Here is a 10,280-nt window from a genome sequence, read left to right on the forward strand (position 1 = left end):
TCATACATATCAATATCAATATCCATTCAATATATCAATATCAATATCAATATCAATATCAATATCAATATCAATATCAATATCAATATCAATATCAATATCAATATCAATATCAATATCAATTTCAATATCAATATCAATATCAATATCAATATCAATATCAATATCAAATATCAATATCAATATCAATATCAATATCAATATCAAGATCAAATATCAAGGTCAAATATCAAGATCAAATATCAAGATCAAATATCAATATCAATATCAATATCAATATCAATATCAATATCAATATCAATATCAATATCAATATCAAATATCAATATCAATATCAATATCAATATCAATATCAATATCAATATCAATATCAATATCAATATCAATATCAATATCAATATCAATATCAATTTCAATATCAATATCAATATCAATATCAATATCAATATCAATATCAAATATCAATATCAATATCAATATCAATATCAATATCAAGATCAAATATCAAGGTCAAATATCAAGATCAAATATCAAGATCAAATATCAATATCAATATCAATATCAATATCAATATCAATATCAATATCAATATCAATATCAATATCAAATATCAATATCAATATCAATATCAATATCAATATCAATATCAATATCAATATCAATATCAATATCAATATCAATATCAATATCAATATCAATATCAATATCAATATCAATATCAATATCAATATCAATATCAATATCAATATCAATACCAATATCAATATCAATATCAATATCAATATCAATATCAATATCAATATCAATATCAATATCAATATCAATATCAATATCAATATCAATATCAATATCAATATCAATATCAATATCAATATCAATATCAATATCAATATCAATATCAATATCAATATCAATATCAATATCAATATCAATATCAATATCAATATCAATATCAATATCAATATCAAGATCAAATATCAAGGTCAAATATCAAGATCAAATATCAAGATCAAATATCAATATCAATATCAATATCAATATCAATATCAATATCAATATCAATATCAATATCAATATCAATATCAATATCAATATCAATATCAATATCAATATCAATATCAATATCAATATCAATATCAATATCAATATCAATATCAATATCAATATCAATATCAATATCAATATCAATATCAATATCAAATCAATATCAATATCAATATCAATATCAATATCAATATCAATATCAATATCAATATCAATATCAATATCAATATCAATATCAATATCAATATCAATATCAATAGTAAAGTCAATATTAAAGTCAATAACATAATTAAGACGATTGTTAGTTTTAAAATAAATACATTAATAAAGAAAAGAAAAATAAAATAAAATAAATTGTAAATTATAAATTTTATTGTAACGACCCAGGACCAACCCCTGAGTATTACCCCATCAAACAGAACGACGAAAATTGTCGTTACAAGGTATGCTTTCCGTGTCTTAATAACGGTCACATAACAATGAATTGTCGGTTAAAGAAGTATTGTCGTATAAAGGGATGTAAACGCCAGCATTACATCAACCTATATGAAAAGAAGAAGCCTATTGCATCGCCTACTGAGATAGCACTAAATAGTACAGAGCTCAGTTGCCAAACTTCATCGCCTACTCACTTATTTAAAATTTTGCCGGTAACATTGTGTGGACCAAGAGATCATTATACCACATACGCCATATATGATAAGGATTCGTCTATATCCATAATGGAAGAACGAGTAACCGTTGCTTTGGGTCTTAAAGGGCAGCTACAGCCACTTACACTACAATGGTTTGGTGAAAAGGTCGCCAGATAAAAGTGCCGTAAAGTCGACCTGGATATATTTGGTTCTGATCGTTCAAAGGTTTTTGCTTTAAGAAATGTCAACACTGTTCGTAATTTGGGTTTACCTGTTCAAACTTTCGTAAAAGCTAAATATACACATTTAAGAAACATTCCGATTGCTGAATACTAATGTGTGAAGCCAACAGTTTTAATTGGTATTGACAATGCGTATCTTGGGTGCCGTCAGAGGTAATGCAAGGTAACAATCCTATCGCCATCAAAACAAAATTAGGTTGGGTTGCATATGGTCCAAGAGAAGGCAACGCGAATATTAGTCCGATTGTGCTGCACATACAAAATCAGGGCATTGATGAGGATTTAGGTCGCCTAATAGAAGAATATTTTGATACAGAGAACTTCGGCATGAACAATACTCAACAATTACACAAGTCAGAGGATAACAGAAGAGCCAGATCTACCCTAGAAGCCACCACGCGTAAAATTCAGGGCTATTGTGGAAGACATCAGCGCCAAGCCTACCTGACAGTTTGGAGATGGCGAGCATGCGTTTTAAAAGTATTAAGAAAAAGATGAATAGCTGCTCACAATTTGCCCAGCAATATTGAACAGAAATGAATAACTACTTTACCAACGGTTATGCTAGAATTTTAACGAACGAATTTCGGATTGTAGAGTTCTTGTATGGTACTTACCACATTTTGCTGTTAAAAACGAGCACAAGCCAGACAAGTGTCGCATAGTTTTTGATGCTGCTACCATAGCGAATGGAATTTCACTCAATTCACAACTACTGAAAGGTCCGGAAGAAGAAAAACCATTACTTAAACAAGGTATTAAGTTTCGACAAGGTGAAATAGGAGTAGCCGCAGATACAAAGGAGATGTTCCCCCAAGTGAAAATACGCGTAGAAAACCAACATGCCCAGCGATTCATATGCGAATCAAAGCCGAAGACTCTAAAGTTCATCACTGTGTCATGACGTCTATGATTTTGGGGGCTATATGTTCCCCATGTTGTGCGAAGTATATCAAAAACAAAAACGCAGAAAATTTCCATGAAGAGTATCCTGAAGCAGTCGATATAATTATTAACCAACATTATGTAGATGATTAAGTTTGTGGGTTTTCATCTGCAGATAACGCTATCAAAATATGTCAACAAGTTGTCAACATACACCGTCAAGCTGGTTTTGAGCTCAGAAATTTCGTGTCCAACTCAAAGAACGTTGAGCTGACTATGAATTCGAATTTTAATCAAATAACAAGCCATATTGTGAGAATGGAACCTTCATCGTCAATATAAAAAATCCTAGGAATGCAGTGGAATTCCGCTGTGCTTGGTATACGCATCAGCAAAACTGTTTTAAAAGGACATAATTTTTACATTACCAAAGTCACCTACTGGACCGATAGCCGAACTGTATTGCATTGGATACATGCTTCAGAAAGAAAATATAAACCGTTCGTAGGACATCGCATTGCAGTAATAATTGCCTATAGCCAACCAGAGCAGTGGCGCCAAATTGCCAAATTTAATTTTTGAAAAAACATGAATCCGTATGGCCTTGCTATAGCATAAAGCTGCCAAAACCTATAGAAGAAGAAATCTGCTCATTATTATTAATACGTACACGTGATTGTGTAATAAATTTTAATAAATTTTCGTCTTATTCAAAGTTAAAACGACATATGGCGTGGGTACTAAGAGCCATCAAGAAGCTAGCGCGACATTGGTTATTGACACTGAAATTGAAGAAGCCTTCACTGATAAGTACAAATTATACCCTGAAGGTTGAGAGGCGCTTTCGCCAAGTCCTGCCGAAAGAAAAGCTGCCATTCTTATCATTGACTGTAGATGAATTGCGTGAAGCCGAATTAAAGATTTTCCAAATTGTTCAAAAAGAGAATTTCGCGAACGAAATCGACCAGTTACATAAAGGTAAGCACATTCAAAAGAGTAGCTCGATTTACAAATTCAGCCATATCTGGACGAGCATGAACTATTACGGTTACATGGACGTCTTGATAAAGCCACGTGCCAGCCACTGGATGCCCAACGCCCGATCTTGATGCCACACGATCATATCGTCACAGAATTAATTGTACGCTATTTTCATGAACAATTACATCACCAAAATATAGCTGTGGCTATTAATGAAATTCGTCAACGTTTTTGGGTACCACATGTCAAAAAGGTCATAAGAAACGTTCAACGTACATGCTCAACCTGCCAAACTCAGAGAGCCAAACCATTACCGCCATTGATGGGCCAATTACCTAAAGATCGCATCGCACCATTTGTATACTCATTCATATATACTGGTGTGGACCTGTTTGGTGCTGTTAGTGTCGACATTGGTCGCCGACAAGAAAAAAGATGGGTTGCAATTTTTACCTACCTTACCACAAGAGCCGCCTACTTGGAGATTGTTGAAAACCTGTCAACGGACGCATTCATTCTTAGCTTGCGAAATTTGCGAACAGGAATGGTACCCCAATTCGCATTCGATGTGATAATGGTACCAACTTTTTAGGGGCGTAAAATAATTACGATCAAACGAGTAAAAGACACCGATCGCATCCAACAGGAGGGTTCCAACAACTACATCGAGTGGATTTTCAATTGCCTTGCCAACCCCAGCTCTGGTGGTTGCTGGGAACGTTTAATTCGTATCGTCAAGCGTGTGTTATGCCACACTTTGAAGAATGCCATTCCAAGGGTCGAGACACTTCGCAGTGTACTCATTGAAGCCGAAAATATCATAAACTATCGTCCGCTTACTGACGTACCTATTATGGCTGAAGACGCTGAATCGATTACACCAAATCACTTTTTGATAGGATGTACCGACTCCACTCAGACGCCAGAGCCGTACGACGAAAAAATGTGTTTAAACAAACAGTGGCGAATCGCACAAAACTTGAAGAATCGCATGTGAAAACAATGGGTTATACAATATCTGCCACAGCTTTGGCATCGCCCAAAAATAATGCCAGTAGCATTATTTATCAGTACTTCACAGTATCTCTTGCCTGGTCCATAGACACCAGCCACAGCTCCCTCATTGGTGAGGGAGTCGACTGTATACCATGTAATCATGTTTTCTTTTATTATTTAGGTTTTGGACAATCCTTCCCAATTCTTTTTTTGCCACGTTCAGTTTTCGTTTAAGACACCTTTCCACAAATTTAAAAAATCCTCCTTAAGAGTGTAGAACTAGACTACTGTTAAGAATTCAAAAAGGTAACTTCTTCCGAAACCACATCTCAAAAAACTACTACTATTTAGAATTACAAAAGGTAACTTCTCCCAAAACCACATCTCAAAAAACTACTTAAAATTAACTCCTTATGTTAGAATTACAAAAGGTAATTTCTGCTTTTAGAAAACTTAATTTATCTTATACACCTCAACTTGATGCAAAGTCTAACGTTAAACCTTAGAATTGCCCCAGTTATCATAAGGTTCACAAAATATTTAATAATATAATTTGCTAAATTCGCAAAGTTTTCATTTATTAAAGAATGCTCTACATATTTTTGCAATTCTTCTGTATTCGATTTTTTCAAAATCATGTACATCATAACACCAATTAACCAAATACAAAATCAGCATTTCTTATCGTCTAACTGACGGACTGACGTTTTGGTTTCAGTTTAAATTCGCCAAGTTGCAAATAAACTTGCTTATTTTTAGAAAAGTGTACAATCAACTAAGATCATATACAAAAAAAAAATGATATATTTTTAGATACATATTTTTAGAAAAAAAACAATTCCTAAAAGTTAAAAGTGCATAAAATATTAATTTAAAAATAGCGCGCGCTTTTTCGATTTTTGTTGATTTTTGCACAACTTTAATATAAAAAAAAAAAAAACTCAAATAGCTGACAGAGACAGTAAATTATTTTCTAAAGCTCAAAATAAAAAAAGTGAGCAAGCATTCAAACAAAATATCAGTGCGGTTTTGTGAATATATAAACAAAACAAAAAAGTGCTGATAGAGACAGCTAGTATTTTATTACAAACGTATTCCACAAAAGCTGTAATTGGAAGCCCGCAATTCATCACAACACAACACAACATCAAAACCAACATACGTGCTAACATTGGATTTTGGAATTTAAAGATATTTATTTTATTAATTATTATTATTTTTATTATTATTATTATTATTATTATTATTATTATTATTATTCTTAGTATTATTATTATTGTTTTTTTGTTTTTCTCTTTTTGTTTTTATTTATATGTTTAATTATTAGAATATAAAGTATAATATTTTACACATTTTCATTTTATTTTTTTTACATCTTCATTTTTATTTTTATTATTTTCTTCATTATATTAATTTAATTTAATTTTACTTATATTTATATAGTTAATTTAACTTAATATCAATTAATTTTAATAGTAGTTAAATTAAGTAAATCTTATAGCACACCTGCTATTTGCATATATAACCACGTATGCAAATGAGCAATCAAAATCTAGAAAGAAGACATACGATAAGCATTCCAAGTAAACGTAATGCTTATTTGGTAATAGACGCATCGAATACGTTGCCTCTGAAAACTACACAAACTGACAAAAGCTTGTCAAACATTGCACCTTCAGCAACTTCGCTTGCATTTTCCGACTTAGCGAGTCCAAAAAATAAAATAAAGGTCCAAACAGGCATGGAACGCTATGTAAATATGAAACGCAAACTAAGTCTTTAAAAAAGCAATTCAAAAGGTGCTAAAATAACTAAAACTATCAAAGATAGTGCAACTACAAGCATTCTTTCTGGCAATAGATTTGCTGAATTAGCTGAAACTACAGAAGAAGCTAATCAGCCTATTAACAAAAATTTTAAACCGCCTCCAATCTACTTGCGTGAACGCAGCTCAAATAACCTAGTTACAATCCTTGCAAGTCTGATTGGAAATAATACTTTTCATATTGTTCCTAAAACTAGGGGCAATTTACACGAAACCAAAATCCAAATCGACACTGAAAACAATTTTAGAGTCATAACCAAATATTTCGAAGACAGCAAAAAAAATTACTACACATACCAACTAAAGAGTAGTAAGGGCCTTGTTGTTGTAATTAAAGGTATCGAATCAGATGTAGAACCCATTGAGATAACAAATGCCCTAAGCGAAAAAGGCTTTAGCGCTAGAGCAGTTATAAACATTAATAACAAAGATAAAATCCCACAACCTATGTTCAAAGTTGAACTTCACCCGAAAGCTTCTAAGCTTAAAAAAAATGAGAGCCATCCCATCTACAACCTACAGTATTTACTTCACCGCAGAATTAGCGTTGAGGAGCCCCACAAAAGAAATGGTCCGGTGCAATGCACAAACTGCCAAGAGTATGGCCTTACTAAATCATATTGCACTCTTCGTACAGTATGCGTAGCTTGTGGCGAGCTTCTCCATAGTTCCGAATGCGATAAAAAAGCATTAAAGGATACCAACTCCAAAAAATTTAGCAACTGCAGTGGAAATCACACTGCAAACTAAAGAGGCTGTCCTATTTATAAAGAACTAAAGCACAGGTTAGCTCTGCAGAAAGAAGCGTTGCGTAATCCTACAAGAAGCAACACCATTAAATTAGTTGAAGTACCTCAACCTTTAACTTCTAAGCCTGTTACACCAGGTGTTTCATATGCTAATGTCCTTAAATCGACAAGCAACAAGCCCCTCCAGTTCACTCTCGCTCAGAGCTTAACTCAGTTCATGTCAATCATGCAAACTACTCTTAACGAGATAGTTAAAATGCAAAGCCAATTAATGCAAATGTTTTTGTCTAAATAACGAGTACTTTAAAAATTTGTACATGGAATGCAAACGACTTAAGCCAACATAAACTTGAACTCACAAATTTCATGTCTCGAGAAAGTGTGCATGTAATGCTTTGCTCAGAAACACATCTAACTAACAAAAATTTCTTTTCTATTCCTAGTTATTTATTCTATAAAACCAATCACCCAGATGGCAAAGCACATAGTGGTACAGGTATTTTGATACGAAGGCGTCTAAAACACAATTTTCTAGGTACATATGCTCATAATTATATGCAAGCCACATCAATATGCCTTAAGCACACAGGAAAAAATTCAACTTTATCGACAGTTTACTGCCCTCCTCGCTTCAACATTACTGAGACCCAACTTACGGATCACTTTTTAACTCTAGGTGAAAGATTTCTTGCGGTGGGAGACAACGCCATGCACACGTATTGGGGTTCACGACTCTGTAATCCAAAAGGAAAACAGCTCTACAATTCTATTTTAAATAGAAAAAATGCACTAGACGTAATCTCTCCTGGGCAGCCAACATATTGGCCTGCTGATAACAATAAAATACCAGACCTAATAGACTTCGCCGTAACCAAAGGCATAAACAAAAATTTTATCTCAACATACACTAGCTGCGATTTGTCTTCTGACCATTCTCGAGTTACATTTTGCTTACTTGATGGTCCTCAGTTATATGACTGTTCCTATAGCCTTACAAGTCCTAGAACAAACACACATACACACAAATTACAAGATAAAGTGTAAGTCTCATATTGAGGACGCAACCTCGGTTTTAAACTCAATTCTGATTTCAGCAGCAGAAAACTCCACCCCTAAAGGCAATAAAATTTACAGATTCAATAGAGTACTTACAAATAGTGACATAGAGAATTTAGTTTTACAAAAACGTAGGTTAAGGCGTGAATGGCAAAAATCTAGGTCCCCTTTAGCACAAAACTTATTTAAGGAAGCCCAAAGGAGACTTAGATCTGCATTAAGCAAGGAAGTCAAAGTCAGACAATATAACTATATTTAAAACCTATGTCCAAATGGCAAAAACCATTCATCTTTGTGGAATGTTAGCAAAGGTATATATTCTCCCATAGACTCTGATTCTCCAATAAGAAACTCTCTTGGAAACTGGGCGCGAAGTGATGAAGAAAAATCTAACGTTTTTGCTGATTATCTAAAAGAGGCGTTCCAATCAAATCCTGCAACAGGACATTATGACTTTCCTACTCAGCATCTACATGCACCATCTATTGACATGCATATAACGGCCAATGATTTTGTGCAAATAATCACAAAGAAGTTCGATTGCAAAAAGACACCGGGATATGATAATATCTCACCCAACATGATGAAAAAATTTACCCCTTTAGGCTATAAATTTTATCACAAGAATTTTTAATGCTATAATTAAATTTGGCTTTTATCCAACAGAGTGGAAAACATCCATGATTATTATGATTCATAAATCAGGTAAAGACCCCACGCTTGCCTCTTTATACAGGCCAATAAGCTTACTGCCATGCCTTTCTAAACTCTTTGAAAGAGCACTGCTTTTAAATTTAAAATCGTTCCTTGACGTTCAAAACTTAATACCGTCCCACCAGTTTGATTTTAGGAAAAAACATGGAACTATTGAGCAAGTGAATCGTATAACGAATGAAATAAGACACGCATTTGAGCTCAGAGAATATTGTTCCGCGGTATTCCTCGATGTTAAACAAGCATTTGATAAAGTATGGCATAATGGACTCATATATAAGATACGCTATTCATTACCGGCAAATGTCCACTCAGTTCTAGAATCGTATCTGCATAATAGAAGCTTTAAAGTGAAATGCAAATCATATACTTCTAATAATTTCCCAATAGAAGCTGGCGTTCCACAAGGAAGTGTTCTTCGCCCTATATTGTATGTACTTTACACATCTGATATCCCAATAAGTAGTTCAGTTATCACCACAACGTTTGCCGATGATACGGCAATTTTATGGCGAAACAGAAACACTGTGTTAGCTTCAAACCAACTTCAATCTCACTTATATCGGATGGAGAAATGGTTGTCAAAATGGCGAATTAAAATTAACGAAGTAAAATGTAGACACGTCATTTTTACCTTAAATCAGAGTACATCTCCAACAATTTTACTAAACAACATTCCCATACCACAAGCAGATAATATAACGTACTTAGGTATCCACCTAGACAGACGACTAATTTGGCGCAAACATATTGAAGCCAAAAAAATTCAGATGAAGCTCCAATCCTCTAAGTTGCATTGGCTCATTAATAGCAGATCTTCCCTGTGCCTAGAGTATAAAGTACTGTTGTATAACAGCATCATAAAACCAATATGGACTTATGATATCCAGTTATTTGGTAATGCTAGTGCTTCAAATATTGAAATTGTACAAAGAGCTCAGTCAAAAATACTAAGAATAATCACTAGTGCCCCCTGGTATATTAGGAATGAAAGTATACACCGAGATCTACGAATTCCCCTAGTTAAAGCTGAATTTGACAATATAAGAAAAAAATACAATAAAAGGCTGATAGAACATGTTAATCCTTTAGCACTTTTATCCATTACTTCCCGCCTAAAAAGAGCTGATCGTCCAGCCATTAATTAATATAC

The sequence above is a fragment of the Teleopsis dalmanni genome, chromosome 2, assembly GCF_002237135.1.
Source record: "Teleopsis dalmanni isolate 2A chromosome 2, ASM223713v2, whole genome shotgun sequence".
In the NCBI taxonomy this organism is placed as follows: domain Eukaryota; kingdom Metazoa; phylum Arthropoda; class Insecta; order Diptera; family Diopsidae; genus Teleopsis; species Teleopsis dalmanni.